The sequence below is a fragment of the Pleurodeles waltl genome, chromosome 1_2, assembly GCF_031143425.1.
Source record: "Pleurodeles waltl isolate 20211129_DDA chromosome 1_2, aPleWal1.hap1.20221129, whole genome shotgun sequence".
Taxonomy (NCBI): domain Eukaryota; kingdom Metazoa; phylum Chordata; class Amphibia; order Caudata; family Salamandridae; genus Pleurodeles; species Pleurodeles waltl.
The window spans coordinates 367,149,434-367,167,136 of record NC_090437.1 but is presented as its reverse complement, the minus strand read 5'-3'; positions in this window follow the sequence as shown (position 1 = coordinate 367,167,136).

Sequence of the window (17,703 nt, the reverse complement as noted above, 5' to 3'; positions counted from 1 at the left end):
GGACCTGCACCACCCAACCACAGTCCCATCCAGATGCACCAGTGGCCATAGTGGAGATAGAGGCAGCACCCGGTCCCAGCCACAGTGCCAGCGAACAGGACACAGATCCACCACCGCGTCGCAGGCGACGTGTCCTTGTCCGTACAGTGTCACAGGAAGATCTAGGGGAAGCCTCCATGTCCGCCACCGAGGCTGCACTCATTGAAGGTCAGCGCCTGCAGACAAGGCAAATGAGACTGATTTCAGGGGCCATGCGGCGAATGGAAAGGAATCAAACAACAGGGCTGGCACAGATCCACACAGAGCTACAACACCTGAACAGTAATGTAGGTGACCTTGTGCTCTCCATCAGACAACTCGTGGCTGAACTTGTCACAGAGAGAGAGGGTGCAAGGCGCCGTGACCGGCAACTAATCCACCGACTAGACCGCATGGCTGCCTCCATCGTCCGCCTGGCTGTAAATACCACAGGGCTGTCAAGCCGCACAGTCAGCCTACAGGTGGACATGGGCCACTTTGCCAGCGATGTGGCTCGTGGGCTGGGACGCATAAGCCATGCAGTGGACATGATGGAGGCACGACAGGTGGCTAGGGGCGCGGCAGACACGCCGCAAGACAGTGAGGAGGGCTCTGCTATAAGTAGTGCATCTGCCACAGACACCAGGGTGTTGCGTAGTGGAAGTGCACGGCAGGAAACTGCAGACGCTCCAGGCACCAGCCATGCTGGGCGTCCCAGGCGTAGGATGTGAGCTACGCACTGACAAACAATGGAGGCACATGAGGTTAATGTATCCTCATAGCAGGTGGACTTTTACAGCCCCTGATCAATAGTTCATTTCAATAGTTTATTGGTTCACATCATTAAAGTTCTTGTTTGTTCCACTTCACACCTGGGCTCTTTGTGTGTGACATTTGTGTGTGTGGTGACAGTTACCACGTACCTTCCAAAGTATTGGTTTGCAATGTGGTCCCATCTCTATCTGCCTTGATTTGCAATGCTTATATCCCCATGATGGCGATGTGGTAGCTCTTGCTCGTCATCCTCCGAATCTGGGTCTTCAGGGGTGAGATGCAGCCCACATCTGGTGGCAATGTTGTGCAGTATAGCGCATGCGCCAACCATCTTGAATGCTGTTATTGGGACATACTGGAAGGCACTTCCACTTCTGTTGAGGCATCTGAATCTTGCCTTCAACAGTCCAAAGGTCCTCTCTGTAATATTTTGGGTCCTCCTATGTGCACTGTTGTATCGCCTCTCTGTCTCATTGCTGGGTGTTAAGTACGGGGTAAGTATCCATGAGCATAGTGCATATGCACTGTCACCTGTTTGGCACAAAATGAACAATGTTAGTTGGGCATAGATGGGTTCCACATTGACCTCTGTGTATGTCTGGAAGGTGTATTCAGCTATACCTAGGAGATATCCATCTCCAAACTCCCCACATTCTAGGTGTTGGTGTATCCCACTGTGCCTGAAAATGTAGGAGTCATGTGTACTCCCTGGAAATTTGGCAACCATGTCAGTTATAACATAATGGGCGTCACATACCACCTGGATGTTCAGTGAGTGGGTACACTTCAGTTGCGGAACAGATCTTCCAGATTTGCAGGAGGGCATATTTGTATATGTGGCCCGTCTACACACCCTATTACATGCGGGATGTTGGCAATCCTGTAGAATTCCAACTTGGTGCTGTTGATTTCTGCCTCATTCCTTGGTAGGTATATGTATCTGGACATGTGTGTGAGTATGGCATCTAGGAATGCTCTGAAGAACCGTGAGAGTGCACTTTGAGATACGCCACCTGCCACAGCAATGACCCCCTGATAGCTACCCGAGGCCAAGAGGTACAGTGAGCATAGCACTTGCACATGTGTGGGGATGGGGCTGCTGCGCACAGTCTGGCGTTGAAGCTGTGGATTCAGTAGATCTATTAATTCTAATATTGCTGCACTGCTGAGTCTGTATTTATCATATATCTCCTCCTCTGTTGGAAAAGTGTCTGTCTGGTTCTGTATATCTTCTCCTGTCTCTAGCTCCTCCTCCTCATCTGCTGTGCAGCGTGGGCTCTCCTCCTCCTTGCTATCACATATTTCTCCGTCATCTTGAGTGACCCAGGTGCCTTCTGGGTCCTCTTTTATACTTTGGTTCTGGTTACCACCTGCTCTGATTAGTGGTAAATTGGAAGTGCAAAATGGGCTTTTTGCGACTAGTCGCAATTTGCGAGTGGCTATTTCATATGGTTTGGGACTCGCAAATTGCGACTTCCTATTTGCGGGTCGCAAAATGGGGTCGCTATTTTTGCGAGTCGGTAATGGCTCGCGTCGCAATTTGCGATTCGGAAATGGGGTTTTTGCATCCCATTTCCGATTTTGCAGGGTCGCAAATTGCGATTCGGGGCAATTGCGACTCGCAAAAGTTTGCTACATCTGGCCCTAAGTCACATATTTCATGGACCATGGAAACACCTGTTCCCCAGCATTGTATAGTAAGGTTAAACACTGCCAGCATACCATTTTTTAGTAGATTGTGATTAAGTACAACAATCCTGGTATCATACATTAATGTCAGAGTTTCACATACATCAGCACTGCCATTATGTTTACAAAGGGTGAATACCCACCTTAGGGGGCACAGGCAATGGGCCATTTGATGCCATCAGCCAACTGTGGCACATCTGTCATGGATTACTCAATGCATGTGGATTGCAGACTAACTATTTAGCTGCTTGTCCTCCTCAAAGTGCCTCTGTGTGCCTTGTAGGACAAGCCAGAACACCTGAATCAGTTGTCTTGCAGAACACAAGGGTCGTGTCATTTATCTGTCACCCAACTCCCCCTCATGCCATGGAGTTCCATCTTCTACAGATTAGCCACACATGGGTATCGCAGGGTGTACCACTGCATGAGTCTCAGGCCTAGTGTAAGAGTGCAGATGCATGGCTCTCATACATCAGAGTAAGAGTCTCATTGTGAGTATGCAGTGGTGTGTCTGTTGCACTGTCCACAACCTAGATGAGTACCTCACTGTTTTGAAATAGTACATACTGCCATATGTTGTCCAATAGTAGTGACAGTGATGTGATACTAAACATGTTTTTCCATCCATGTATTTCAGATGGACCTCCCCCCTACACCATAGGTGAAGTGGCAAGATTTGAGGATCCAGATGTATCCAGGAAGTGTGATTTTTTTCTGTCCTGTGTAGTGTTGAAGTGTTTAGTGTGAGTTAGTCATGAGTTCAGCATCCAATGCTAGGAGTGATGAGCTGTAAAATGATCAGAAAGCAGAGTAGGATGGATGGTGTCAATGTGTCACATTTAAGAGGTTCTCCATGCACAAGCAGAGAGTCATCGCTTGTGAGTCTTCTAGCGCACAATGGCCAGCATTGTGTAAACAATGTGATGACAAGCCACATGCACCTCCTTATGTGACTTAGATGTGCACCATTGCGTATGTAAGGGCACTGGAACACACCGTCATTCACACAACACAGTGATGCACCATTTTCTTGACAATCCTCCCTGTATTGTGATGTACATGTAGGAATGTGTAGGCATTTGTCCACCAGCATGGTGCCAATAAACTCGTAGTCCACCTACGTGACAACTAAATGGAATGTGATAGGTGTGCATGCAGGTCAAGTACAATTATGTACTGGCATGGTTATGGGTGTGTGAGGAATGGTATTGGCTGATAAGGTAATGATGGGTGTCTACACCTGGACACATGAACGTAGAGGTCAGAGACCTATGGATACAAGCTTCATATTTTGTCATCACCTAAATTATGGTCCACCCCCTGACTCCAAGTATGAGTGGGCCTTCATTGGTGGAAGCCCTGGACAGTAAATATGTTGATCTGCATGGCCATTCCCCCTGGGGCACAGGGGGTGGGATCAACAAATGTGTAGGTAGATGTGATGCTCACTGTGTAGGTGACAATCCTTTAGATCAGGCTTGCATGTGCACCTATCAAATCTGAACCCTTATGGTAAACAACATCATCCCATACTCACAATAACAGCATCAAGTTTCAGGTGATGGATGTTTGAAAATTTGACACTTAAGAAGATGAATAGTGGCCCTGATCAACGTGAATTTGTCACTGCTTTAGCATTGTCACACATGGTGCAGAGTCTAAGCACATCTGAATTTGTTTGTTACCTAATCTTGTTGTGGATGGCTATGGTGTAAGGGAAATGGTGCTAAGGCAGCATTGTCGTTTCATCCATCAGGGCCATTGTATCATCTGGATTTTGAGTAGGAGTGCATGTGCTATTCGATGTTGATAGTAAGCTGATTTACTGCACATATTCAACACAATGCTGACACTGATGGTTGCTTGTCTCATTTTTACAACAACGGCCAACTACGTGCATTTCAGAAGAGGGCAGTGTCCTATAGGCACATTTTGGGAGAGGAATCTGGTTTCAGGAGGTTGGCACACCATCATCACTTGGAGCGATCCACTGGTGAGTGGCGGGCTTTTAGCCAAGGGGTCCCACACTGCTCACACAGGCTGGCCCAAGCACAACTGCTGTGCAGGGGCCCACAGCAGCCAACATTACCATTGCTCCAGCTGCTGCACCCACAAGTACCATGACACAGCCAAACACATCAGCTGCCATAGACATGAGTGCCATAAAAGATCTTCAGAGGGATGTACAACTGGTTCTGCAAAAGTTGGACTCGATTGAGCAGGAGGTGGCCAAGAATAGCAAGGCCCTCAAGAATATTAAAAAAAAGACTCAAAAGGGCCAACCTCTGAATGACATTATGTCACTCCTCGAAACTTGACTCCCCTCCCTCCTCTTTTTGTACTTTTTTTGTGGGTACTTGGTGTTAGTCGTAGGTTAGAATACGTTAGTGGGTTAGTTAGGATCAGTAGGTTTGGGGGATAGTTTACTACTTTTTATATTTTACTATGTGGGTGGGTGGGGTTCTTGTGATGTTGGGGATATTTTGTGTTTATAAAAATATATAATACAAATACAAATAAATATATATTTATTTGGTCATATTTAGTAAATGTGTAGTTTAGTGTATGTTGTCCTCCATGTGTCCAGTGAGATAAGGGGGGTGGAGGGCTAATGTTTAGAGTGTGTAGTTAAATGTGTAAGGTAAGTGTAGAATAGAGAAGTTAAGGTCTGTTGTGGGTAATGTATAGTTAGGATAGGTGTTAATTATTATTGTTTAATTGATTTATATAATAATAAATGTTATTGAGTACTCCCTTACTTCATGTGTCATATGCTTGGGTCTCAGGGTCTTCCCATGGGTGTACACTGCAAATCGTGTGTTGTCGTGGGGACTCGGTCCTGCGCCCGAATCCCTCTTTTGACATTTTCAACACCTCCTTATGACTGAGCTGTCACATTGGCAGGTACAACACATCTGCTTACCTGTGCACCTGCCATCCAGTGTTCCCACCACTCAAGCTGACTATGTTGACCATGTATTGGACAGGATAGGTGTGACAATTCAGCTAACATTGTATGTGTTTTGTTTTGGGATGTTGGGCACTGTGGGACATGTTACAACTGGCTACGTATCATTCCTATCCTGCTAAACTGATCAGTGTCAATAACGGATGAGTTTGAGTACCTCTGTTTCACACCACAGCATTCTAGTGGTACAGCCAGCTGACTAAATTGCCCGATTACGGTTTCACACCCATTCTTGCAGTATGTAGAAAGTGTACCATACACGTTTTCAAAATATATCACATATTCAGTGATTTGATTGTAGGGGAGGAGGCCAACATCAACATACAACATGTAGGTACCATGTGCATAGATATGTGCCCACATATTCATGTACTCTTTTGCTGACACTCTGTGACTTGACACATGTTACACACATCACAAACACCAGGCATAGTAGAACTTTCACAACACACATAAACATGCTAGTTGTGTAAGTGGTGTTTGTTTACAAGTGTAACAGTGCAAAGTATACAATGTCGAGGTCTGTGACCCTGTTTGTGAGATCCATTTGGGACACAACACAAGTCCAGGGTTGAGGGGCATGTCATGGGTTGTTTAGGTAAAGTGTCTTTCAGCAGGAGTACATAAATTGCCAAATGGAATGTTAGGGACAATAGCAGTCAATAGCAGAGCGGTCAACAGTGTGTTGAGGTGGAGTGCATATCTGTAAGAGTGCCAGCACTGGCATGATGTCAAGCACAGGCATAAGGAAAACACTGACCATGTGGCATGGGCTAGTGCTACCGGGAACTCCTATGGGTGAAGATTATCTGTTCCATTTCTTCATCCTCTGATGTGTGTGTTGCCTCCTCTAACCTTGATGGTGGTAGTGGGGAGGTACAGGGGGCTGCACACACCTCAATGGTTACAGATGTGGACTCCTAATTCCCAGCAGCTGCCATCTGTGGCACTACATATTACATCACTGCAACAAATAGGAGCTGCTGGTTTTTAAGTATAGCTGCAACATCCCTGTGGTAGGCAGCCATGTCTGCCCTGAGGGAGACCAATTCCGAGTGCATGGAGTCCTTATTGTCCTCAGGCACACTGCTGCCAACTTGGGAGGGCAGTTGTTGGGACTTCTCCCTCATGGCGGCAACTATGTCCCTCAAACACTCCTGGACTCCACGCATTGGAGTGTGTGCAATGGTTAGCTGCAGTCTGTTCTATTGTCCTGACCATGCACGTCCTCACCACCTCAAGGCTTTCTGCCATTGTTTACATCCCCACCCACACCTTCTTGGCCAGCTACATGGGCCGTGCAGTGCCACCCAGCGGCACACCAACAACCATTTCATGGGGGATACATTGGCATGATGAAGTCACAGGAGCTGAGTCAATCTGGTGGGCGTTGTGTCTAAATTTATACCGCACGGCAGGTGCTGCGTCGATTCATCTCTGGAAGTTGGGGTACGTCGTTCCAGCTCAGCTGTGCGTCGATCCAGTTTGCCATGCGTTGACTTTCCGGTCGCTATCCTGGCACTGCGTTGAGCTTCTTGTGCAAAGTCAGGCTGCTTTGTTCTGGTTCCGCGTGCGGTAAAATTTTCACCGCAGTGCAGGCTGTGCGTTGTTTCTGGCAGGCTGTGGATCCAATTTCGCTGCACAAGGAGTCCTTCTTGTAAAGATTAAGGCCCTCATTATGAACACAGCAGTAAACACTGTTGACTGCCGTATATACACCTAACCACACAAGAGCAGCCTCACCTAGATCCACACAAGACACCATTCACAATACTCACTATGGCACACCCCAAATACTCACGCTTCATAGAAAGGGAGCTAAGGACCATGGCGGACGAGATCCAGCACACACCCATCACCAGGAAGGTGGAGTTATGCAAACAATAGTCAACAAAGTCAATGCAGTGGGACACCATCCACGCACCAGGGACGACACCCGCAAGAGATGGAATGACCTGCGTGGGAAGGTCAGGTCCATGGCATCAATGCACCACATTGCAGTCCAAAAGACTGGGGGAGGACCTCCACCAACATCACCCGACTACACTGACTGGGAGGAAAAGGTACTGGCCATCCTGCACCATGAGGGACTCACTGGACTCACTGGAGGAATGGATTTGGGTAAGTCATCTACAATTCCCCCTTATCCATCACACCTGGAATGTATGCACCACCTCACCCTCCAACTACCACCAGGACCACAACCCCACCCAGGCCACAATCACTACATCCAGTCACCCTGCATGCCCACAAACCCACTAACGGGCCCACATCCCTCCCCCTGTGCACAGCTACCGACCCCTGCAAGGAATCACAATGGCCTACAGCACCCACAACGCACCTCCACATCCTAAGCAAAAAAACAATGCTAACCTCACAAAAGCAACCTGCATGGCCCCAAAGTGTGAAACCTGCACAAACCCGCCCAGTCCTGTGCACCCCAGCCGATCATGCTAATGTAACAGACATGTCCATTCCTCCCAACAGGCACCGCCACCTATGCCACCCTGACAGACAGGACAAGGAGTGGCAGTGCCCCACATGGAGACAGAGGCACCTCCCAGGACACTGTCGATGTAACCCTAGACACTGACGATCACCCTGGCCCCTCACACAGTCCTGGACTGTCACCATCCAGCAGCCCCACCCAGGATACCACTGACACCCCTCCCACCCAGACAACAACATCAGCCCAGGACCACCGTCCCCACACCTGTGTATCGAGGCCACAGACTGGTGGAACACAAGTACAGAGGCCACAGTCACCCCCTATCAACAGGCAGGAAAGACAATGGCCCCAATATAAGCGGTACCACCAGACCTGTGCAGGGGACACAGGCACAGGGGTCTAGGCCCAGTGGGAGGGCATCAGTGGCCCAGGGGGGAGGCCAGAGGATGGATGCTGCACCCCATGACGTGATCTCTGAGGTCCTGGGAGCATATCACCATACCCAGGACAGATTGGCCCAGATAGTATCCGCCCTGGAGCAGAGTCAAAGGATGCAGCTAGCACACCACCAAGAGGCCATGGAGCAGTGGAAACTGCCAATGCCACAATGGCCAGCATAGCAGGTGCGCTGCTGCACCTTGTCCCAACACAGCCTGAGGCCCACACAGACCAGAAAGCCACTACTACAGGCCATGATACAGACCGGACAACAACAGCATCTGCAGCAACTGCACATGTACCACCCTGTCAGGACACACAGGGGATGCCAGAGTCACCAGATCCTCGGGGTCTGCGCACGTTCCCAACACGTCCACCACTGAACAGCTCCAAGACTCTGATAGATAAATCACAGAGGCTAAGAGAGTTCAAGAGGGGGAAGAGGGGATTAGGAAGAGAAACAGCTGGGAAGGAGACCTGTAGTAAGAAAAAGGTTAGAACACACAATATGAAACTTATATCTCCTGAAATCAATACTAGACTATGATTCTAAGCATAGTCATTCTGAAAACATGAACAATCTAAGAATTAAGTTTAAAATGACTAAGTTTCAAGATGGCTGGATACCTGTAAGGGAATCAAGATGGATTAGATTAAAACTTTCTTATTCAAATACTTTCCTTTACATGAGAATCAGAAAAATGTTCTGACAAAATTTTAAACCAGTCATATACATCCTTTTTTGAGAATGCATACTAGGACCATACAATATTGTATCTAGACACTCTGATCTTCTGTGTACTCTTAAAATGTTTCAACACAAATTGCGCATATTGTAGATTTATATATATATATATATATATATATATATATATATATATATATATATATATATATATATATATATATATATATATGTAGTAAACACCATAAAAGGATTGTGCACCATGAATAACACAATATGGATTCAGGAAAAACAAATCACATAACTTGTCAACTTGAATATTACATGATAAATATCTTAGAATAGTGGCATACAATAAACAACATGAATTAAACTTGAGGAGAGAATCGAGCGTTTTGCCGATTCGAGTGTCACCATTTTAAAATCCAAGAAATGGTAGTACGCAATGAATATCAAAGTCAAATCATCATTAAACGAATTGCGCGTCTTGCCGATTCGTAAAACACAATGTAAATGCCAAGAAATAACAGCTCACAATGAATAACAGGATCAAAGTACAATGAAACGAATCGCGCGTCTTTTGCCGATTCTTAAGCCACCATGTAAATGTCAAGAAATGGTATCGCGCAATGAACAACAAAGTTAAAACACCATAAAACGAATTGCGCTTCTTGACGATTCTTAAGCCACCATGTAAATGTCAAGAAATGGTAGCGCGCAATGAATAACAAGATTAAATTATCATGAAACGAATCGCGCGTCTTGGCGATTCGCAAGTCACCCTGCAAATGTCACAAACACTCAAGCGCATATTTCACACGTGCAAAGTACTCTGTCAAATCATAAAAGAATTAGGCCCAAGAACATGAGAGTTCTCAATAACGGCGTTGGGAGGCCAGCCCAACCACCATCTTACCGCCAAGAACAAAGATCTCCAAATGAAGAATGAAAGTCAGATGTCTGGAAGATCAAATAGGCCACCGGGACAGGAGCTCAGGAAGTAGCTGCTGCTCTGCACCGGGACCTCTGAATAGTGAGCACTTGGAGCTGAGCTGGCTCCTTTTTATAGAGTCTTGGCCCAGCCCACAACCACACCCAGGCATGTTGCAGGGAAAGTCTCTAGAAGGCCCTGGAAAGGGACCACACCCTAACACACTCTGAAAGCCTGCAGCAATACATTGCAAATGAACAGCATTTGTAAGCACATTAAAAATAAGTCTTCAGGATTGAACTCTGCAATGCAAAAGGTTAAATAACAACATATCAGCACAATGCATAAATTACGTTGTTTTGAGAGTGCTGGGTTTTTGCATTCTAGTCACCAATAGAGCGCACACTGCCCTGGTGTTGACAGTACTCCCCTCTCCCAGACACGCTATAGGGCCTGGTTTGCCTTGATTAAGACGATGAAAGCATCTCACAAGTACTGGAGCATGAACATCAGATGCGGAAACCCATGAATTACTTTCAGGACCATAACCTTTTCATGAGATTAAGTACCATAGATTACGCCCTCGTAGTTTAGAATCCAACACATTCTTAACTTCATATTCTTCTTCTCCCTGTATTAGAACAGGAGCTGGATTAGGGTGGACCTTTTGGACTGCCCTTTTCAATAGGGAAGTGTGGAACACTGGATGAATCCGTAAGGATCTGGGCAATTGTAGTTTATAGGTTACCGGATTGATTTGCTAAAGGACTGTGCAAGGACCTATAAATTTGGGATTAAACATGTGCTTCTTCTTGAAGGCTATATGTGTTGTGGAAAGCCACACTTTGTCACTTGGTTGATATTGCGGTCCCTCACAGTGTTTCTTGTCATAATGCCTTTTGTATTTTTGTTTGGCTTTTTCTAAATGCTGTTGAATCAGTTTCTGGGTTTGATGCAAATGCTGAATGGTTTCTGACACAGCTGGAGTAAGAGAACTTTCTTGAGGAATTGCGATGGGCAGGGTGTCAGGATGATAGCCAAATAAACCAAAAAAGGGTGTAACGCCAATAGAAGTGTGGAATGAGTTATTGTAAGCTAACTCAGCTAACCAGAGCATAGATGTCCAAGAATGAAGTGCCTTTTCAGCGTAGGCACGTAGGTATTGTTTCAAAGTCTGATTTAGTCTCTCCGTTTGACCATCTGTTTGAGGATGGTGACCAGTAGATAGCTGTAACCGTGTGGGTGTGGAGGAACCACTCCAGACTGCGTTATAGACTTAAAAATGAAGGAATTTTATTGAAGATATTGAATATGGCGGAATACAGGTAGGTTTGTTTCAGTCTTGGGATGCTGGGCTTTAGATGGTGGGATGTTCTTGAGGTTTGATCTTTACTCGTCTCTTTCTGTCTCTCTTGTTCACAGGTCGTTTCCCAGGAAGCGCATGTGGAGAGAAAAGAATAATATCTGTAAGTGATCGTGTTAGAGGTAACTCTTTTCCTTCACAATGTCTTTGTAATCCCTGTCTTTCTGTTCTTGGCAAAGTTACATTACTCTCATTAACTCAGATTAGCCCGTACTTTCCTTCTGTTTTCTTAATGGTCTGATTCCTAATCTTTTCTGTCTTTATTTGTTTTCTTTTAGCACTCAGTCGTTTCTGTGCTCGAGTATTGGCTGGCTCTTTAAAGGGGAACGGTGGTCTATGGTGCCTGTCGGTAAGTTTCATGTTTCTCCCTGCTTCTCGTTCGGTTCCCTCTTTCCCCTTCCTTTTACCCCAGTGCTTGTGCCTTTTTGTTTCCTCAGTGTTTTTCCGCCCCCCCCTCCTTTTTCCCCGTGCTACCCTTTCTCTCCACTCCTTTCTCTCTCTCAGTTGCATTCACTCAGGGACGCAGTCCCACGCACCTGAATGGCCACGCTTCTCCTGGAGCGTGGCGGGATGCTGCGTTTCGTCCTCCTGGTCGCCTGGAACAGGTTCGTCTGGTAATCGCCTTCCGGTTTCTCCTCCGATACCCAGACGGTACCGCCGGTGCTGGTTCACAGGTGGGCTCCGCTCCTCGTCTCCCTCCTTCCGACCTCCGCACGCTGAAAGTGCTGACAGTGGCACATTTGACCTTCTGGCGTCCTGCCACTACGGAACTATTGACCAATCACGGGCAACATGACCAGGAAGCTTCAGAGTAACAGGGGCAGAGTCAGCACAAGTGGTAGTCATGTGCGGGCGTGCATGTTCCAGCCCGTCACGTACACTCCCCCTAGGGAGCGGCCTGTCGAGGCGCTCCAAAGCCGGATAACGGGAAAGGAAATCCGCGGCCACCACGTGTTTCCCCGGCAGATGCTGGATCCGAAAGGAGAATGTCTGTAAGGAAAGGAACCAGCGGAGAACACGGGTGATAGTGTCCTTATGATGGGCAAGCCAGGTCAGAGGAGCGTGATCAGTAATCAGGGTAAAAGTTCTGCCCGACAGGTAATATCTGAGAGATTCAATTGCCCATTTAATTGCCAAACACTCCTTCTCTATAGCTGGATAATGACATTCCCGCGGTAAATACTTCCTGCAGATATACAACACTGGGTGGAGGGAATCATCATCCTGCTGTTGGGCTAACACTGCCGCAAGCCCCACGTCAGAGGCATCAGTCAATAACACAAAAGGTTTATCAAAATCAGGACAACACAGCACAGAATCAGACGTGAGAGCGGTCTTAAGTTGCTCAAAACTACGTACTGCAGGCACAGAGGGGGGTCCAAGGGTGTTGGGACAGGAATATTTCAGCATATTAGTAAGAGGTTCCGCAATTGTGGAGAAATGAGGGATAAATCACCGATAATAGTCAATCAAACCCAGGAAAGCTCTAATGTCTTTCTTTCTCTTGGGAAATTCCATTTTAGAAATGGCCTCTACTTTTTCTACTTGTGGGCTAATTCTACCATTCCCCACAATATAGCCCAGGTACTTGATACTGGTTTGTCCGAGTTTACATCAGGATTGGCGGTTAAGTGGGCCTTTCGTAGAGCATGCAATATGGAACCTAGATGTGTCACGTGCTCCTCCCAGGTTTTGCTATTTATAACAATGTCATCGAGATAGGCAGCAGCATATTGCTGAAAAGGTTGTAGGATTTCATCCATGAGCCTTTGGAAGGTGGCGGGGGCCCCATGGACACCAAAAGGGAGGACAGTAACGTGATATAATCCCGAAGGGGTAGCAAATGCTGTTTTTTCTTTATCTTCCTTTCTTAAGGGTATCTGCCAATAACCCTTTGTGAGATCTAGGGTGGATAGGTATTTGGCTTGGCCTAATCTCTCAATCAGTTTGTCGATTCTAGGCATGGGATAAGCATCAAAATAGGTTAAGTTGTTGACACCCCTATAATCTACACAAAACCGTGTGCTACCATCTGGCTTGGGTACCAATATGACTGGTGAACACCAAGGGCTGGTTGAAGGCTCTATGATACCCGCTGCCAACACAGTTTGGACTTCTCCTTCAATTATCTTTTGCTTTGCTTCAGGGATGCGGTATGGCCGCTGTCGTGAGACAGTATTTTGTTTCAGGTGTATGGGGTGTTGGACTAGGGTGGTTCTACCCGGATATTTAGAGAAGACATCTTGATTGTGCTGTACTAAACGGGTTAGCTGATTGTGATACCCTTTAGTAAGATCAGGATTGATCCATGGGTGTACCTGGTCGGACCGATCCTGGGGAGTTATCTTGGGATATTGGATGTCGTCAGGAATCTCGGAGTTGATAAAGTGAACAGAGTTGTCTCCTGTGGGTTCTAGCCATTTCTTCAGTAGATTAATGTGATATATCTGCTTCCTACCACTCCCTTGTGGGATGGCCAGCTTATAGGTGGTGGGGTTGACCTGTGCTATCACTTCAAATGGTCCCTGCCATTTGGCCAACAGCTTATTGTCAGTGCTAGGAAGTAAGACTAGAGCTTTGTCTCCTACTGATAAGGTGCGAACAGTACTCCGGGTATCATATCTTTGTTTCTGCTTATCCTGTGCTTCCTATAAGGCCGTATGGGCTTCTTCCCAAACGGTATGTAGATTGTCTCTTAAATCCCTGGTGTAGGTTAAGAGGTCTTTTAGTTCCTCTTCTGTGTCCTCCCACTGTTCTGCTAACATGTCTAACAGGGTGCGTGGCTGTCGGCCGAATAACATTTCAAAAGGACTATGGCCTAGTGACGCTTGTACATGTGTGCGGATAGCATATAAAACCAATGGTAGTTTCTTTTCCCATTCTTTCCCAGCTTCAGATATACTTTTTCTGAGTAAGGATTTAATGGTTTTATTGTATCTTTCTACTAGCCCATCTGTTTGCGGATGATAAACTGAGGTACGGATTTGTTTCACCCCCAGCAGTCGACATACTTCTGCCATTAATCTGGACATAAAAGGAGTCCCTTGGTCCGTCAATATCTCTTTCGGGAAACCCACTCTGGAAAAGAACTCTATCATAGTCTGAGAGATACCTTTAGTGTGTATACTGGGAAGGGGTATGGCCTTGGGATATCGTGTAGCATAGTCCACCAAGACTAACACATACTGTCTACCTCGAGTGGAAGGGGTAAGGGGCCTGATAAGGTCCATTCCAACCCGGGTAAAAGGAATGTCAATAATGGGAAGCGGCTGAAGGGGAATGGCTGTAAGGAAAGGAACCAGCGGAGAACACGGGCGATAGTGTCCTTATGATGGGCAAGCCAGGTCAGAGGAGCGTGATCAGTAATCAGGGTAAAAGTTCTGCCCGACAGGTAATATCTGAGAGATTCAATTGCCCATTTAATTGCCAAACACTCCTTCTCTATAGCTGGATAATGACATTCCCGCAGTAGAAGCTTCCTGCTGATATACAACACTGGGTGGAGGGAATCATCATCCTGCTGTTGGGATAACACTGCCGCAAGCCCCACGTCGGAGGAATCAGTCAATAACACAAAAGGTTTATCAAAATCAGGACAACACAGCACGGGTTCAGATGTGAGAGCGGTCTTAAGTTGCTCAAAACTACATACTGCAGGCACAGAGGGGGGTCCAAGGGTGTTGGGACAGGAACTTGTCAGCATATTAGTAAGAGGTTCCGCAATTGTGGAGAAATGAGGGATAAATCACCGATAAAAGCCAATCAAACCCAGGAAAGCTCTAATGTCTTTCTTTCTCTTGGGAAATTCCATTTTAGAAATGGCCTCTACTTTTTCTACTTGTGGGCTAATCCTACCATTCCCCACAATATAGCCCAGGTACTTGATACTGATTTGTCTGAGTCATGTGCGGGCGTGCAGGTTCCAGCCCGTCACAATAGCGTAGATGTCACTTGGAGTGTTTTACACCATGTCTTCCAGAAATTGGAGGCAAATTGCAACCCCCGATCGGAGAGGATAACTTTTGGCAGTCCATGATAACGAACCACTCTGTTCAGTAAAATAGTTGCCAGTTCACTAGAAGTGGGCAATTTTTTACAGGCAATGAAATGTCCATATTTCGTGAGACTATCTACTACCACCAGAATTACTGAATGCTGTTGAACCACTGGCAGACCGGTAATAAAGTCTAAAGAAATGTGCTCCCATCGACGACTTGAGGTTGGAAGTGGATGTAACAACCCTTTTGGTTTTGAATGACTTGTTTTAATGCGAGCACAAACTTCGCAGTTGTTTACCATTGCTTTTGGAACAAAAAACAAAGGCGAAGCTGCAGGAGACTTAGAGGGGCGAATGAAGCCATTCTCCAAAAATTTATCTAGGTATTTTCGTAAATGTTGATTTTCATGTTCTGACAGGGCATATACACGACATTTGGGAAGTATCGCACCTGGGGCTAGATCAATTTGACAGTCATAAGATCTATGAGGAGGTAGAGTCTCTGCTCCTTTCTCATCAAATACATCTTTGTAAGATGAATATTGTTTGAGCAGCTGAATTTCTTTCTCCGCGGCAGTAGCTATGTAAGAGTTACAAACTTTTGGTACTTGAATCTTTTGGAGACATTGTTCGTTACATAGCGCAGATGAGAACACGATTTTTCGTTCTGCCCAATTGATCTCTGGATTGTGATGAGTTAACCATGGCAAGCCGAGGATAATCCCATATTGGGGAGCATGGATCACGTCAAGAATGATTTTCTCTATATGTTTCTTTCTTTGATTCTTATCTTCACAAATCATCGACAAGGGGATAGTCTGAAGAGTTACTGGACCTCCAGTCAAGAGTTTTCCATCGACTGCCTGGATGATTTCTGGGATCTTCTTTTCAATACATGGGATCCCCCATGCACAAACCAATTGGACATCACCAAAGTTCCCAGCAGCCCCAGAATCGACTAGAGCTTTTTTGAAATAGATCTTTTTCTTGACCTGAACTCTTATTTCCAGTTTAAGATGTCTAGATTGTGAAGGGTCCACAGTGACACCCAAGAGCAACCCTTTTCTGCATCTTGGGTGTTTTAGTTTTCCAACTCGACTGGTGCATTGGCTGCTACCTTCTGAACTGACCTTGCTTGTTCTTTGGTTTGATTGGACAATCTTTGGCAAAATGACCCTTCCGCCCACAATGAAGACATTGTCCATTTGTTCTGCGTAGGTCCTGTTCATCTTTGGTCAAAGGTCTTCTGATGCTTCCAATTTCCATCTGTTCCGGCATTCTCTCTTTTGGAGTTCTTGAGTCTCTGTTATCATGAACATGCCATGAATATTTTTTAATCTTATTGCACGTTCCTTTACGTTCTGCTAAACGATGATCAAGCCTCAAGACAAGATTTATTTATTCTTGACAGTCTGTAGGTTGTGGGTCGATTCGCGCTAAGATATCTTTTAGTTCGTCTTTGAGTTCCTTGTAAAACAAGACTGCTTGTTTTTCTTCAGGCCAGGATGTCTCGGCAACCAGCCCGTTAATGTTGGCTAAATACGACACTAGGTCTTTATTCCCTTGGCATAAATCTAATAATTCACGATCTGCTGACTGTGTTACAGTTCTACGATCAAAAACTCTCTCAAACTCACAAACAAAATTTCTCCAGTTGTACAACAAGGGACTATTTTTACACACAAGAGGAATTGCCCAAGTAGCTGCATCCCCAGCCAAATATGATAACAAGAAAGCTACTTTGGACTGGGCATCGGGGAAAGTATGTGGTCTGCAGGTGAAGTGTAGTCCCACTTGAACCAGGAAAGATTGCGCTTTCAAAGGGTCACCTGACAAACGTTCTGGGGGAGCTAACAGAATTGCAGAAGGAACATTTAGGGAAATGTTTGTTGGATTACTTCCAGAAGCCTGAGAAGAAGTACCTGGCCAGGACACACCTGTGGGACTTTGTTCCTTCTTCTCTACCTTATCTTGCAACTGACTCACTCTCTCAGCTAAGCTAGTTGTCAATTCTTTGGATGATACCACCTCTGCCTAGACCTGGGTGATAGCCTTGACTTACTCGTCCAGCTTGGTCATGCTGAGAACATACACAAACCAGGAGGATAATAATTTGTGGGCTCACTATTCTGTCAGAGTCACCAGATCCTCGGGGTCTGCGCACGTTCCCAGCATGTCGACCACTGAACAGCTCCGAGACTCTGATAGATAAATCACCGATGCTAAGGGAGTTCAAGAGGGGAAGAGGGGACTAGGAAGGGAAACAGATGGGAAGGAGACCTGTAGTAAGAAAAAGGTTAGAACACACAATATGAAAATTATATCTCCTGAAATCAATACTAGACTATGATTCTAAGCATAGTCATTCTGAAAACATGAACAATCTAAGAA